At 40.3% G+C, this 1,372-nt stretch overlaps 1 non-coding gene across 1 annotated transcript; it reads right to left on the bottom strand.

Moving 5' to 3' along the window:
- Positions 1-902: 902 nt before the first annotated feature.
- Positions 903-975, bottom strand: trnak-cuu. Its single transcript has one exon. It is a non-coding gene; the product is annotated as a tRNA-Lys (tRNA).
- Positions 976-1,372: the final 397 nt, after the last annotated feature.

Raw genomic sequence — 1,372 nt, 5'->3', positions numbered from 1 at the left:
CTAGAAAGTTAAGCTTTCAATCTAGAAATTTGAGTTGCAATTCAAGAAGAATAGGTTGAGGTTTAAGAATTTTTATAAATTACGTTCCCAAAAGGTTGCTCATAGTCCTAAAAGGTTACATTGTAGTTCTAGAATGGTAAGCTGCAGTTCTAGAAAGTCAGGTTTAAGTTCTAGAATGTTTAACTGCAGTTCTGGAATGTTAAGTTGCAGTTCTAGAACAATAAGATGTAGTTTTTGAATTTTAAGAGTTATGGTCCTAAAATGTTACTTACAGTTCTACAATGCTATGTTGTAGTTCTAGAATGTTAGGTTTGAGTTCTAGAATGCTAATATTCAGTTCTAGAAAGTTAGGTTTAAGTTCAAGAATGTTAAGCTGCAGTTCTAGAATGTTAAATTGCAGTTGTAGAACAATAGGTTCTAGTTTTGGAATTTTAAGAGTCATGGTCCTAAAATGTTAAACTGTCAATCTAGAATGTTAGGTAGAAGTTCAAGAATGTTAGCCTGCAGTTCTGGAATGTTAACTTGCAGTTCTGGAACAATAGGTTGAAGTTGTAGAATTTTAAGACTTACGGTCCTAAAATGTTACTTACAGTTCTAAAATGTTACATTGTAGTTCTAGAATGTTAAGTTGCAGTTCTAGAATGTTAAGTTGCAGTTCTAGAACAATAGGTTGAAGTTTTAGAATTTGAACATGCATTGTCACCAGACTTTAGTCCGATCTGAGGAGCAGGAGGTCAGCACATGCCATGATAGTAGAATGCAGGCACATTTCAGTCTTGTAAATTACAGGGATTTTTACCCTGGGATGGCACTGCTAATCTTGCAATTGACAGCCGATCCACCGCAATACAGCCAACTCATACTGTGCAGAAATCAGGGATTCCCACTCTCTAAAACACAACCGCCCAACGTGGGGCTCGAACCCACGACCCTGAGATTAAGAGTCTGATGCTCTACCGAATGAGCTAGCCAGGCACATTACAAAGTGTGAGTTGCGGTCCAAAAGTTTACTTGAAAGTTCTGAAATGTTACAGTTTCAGAATGTTACTTGGCAGTTCTAGTTTTTTTTTAAGCGCCTGCTGGCTCTAACCTGTTTTTTTGAGTTCCTGCAACAACACAGTGTTTGTTACCTTGCTGGGGCGGCTGTGGCTCAGTGGTAGAGCGGTTGCCTGGCAATCGGAAGGTTGGTGGTTTGATGCCCGCCCCTGCAGTCATTGTTAAAGTGTCCTTGGGCAAGACATTGAACCCCGAGTTGCCCCCGGTGCTGCGCATCGGAGTGTGAATGTGTGTGAATGTTTATCTGATGAGCAGGTGGCCCCTTGTACGGCAGCCTTGGCCACAGTGTATGAATGTGTGTGAATGTTTCCTGTAG

The sequence above is a fragment of the Etheostoma cragini genome, unplaced genomic scaffold, assembly GCF_013103735.1.
Source record: "Etheostoma cragini isolate CJK2018 unplaced genomic scaffold, CSU_Ecrag_1.0 ScbMSFa_2385, whole genome shotgun sequence".
Taxonomy (NCBI): Eukaryota; Metazoa; Chordata; class Actinopteri; order Perciformes; family Percidae; genus Etheostoma; species Etheostoma cragini.
The sequence above is the reverse complement of the archived record's forward strand: the minus strand, read 5'-3'. Positions and strand labels throughout refer to the sequence as shown.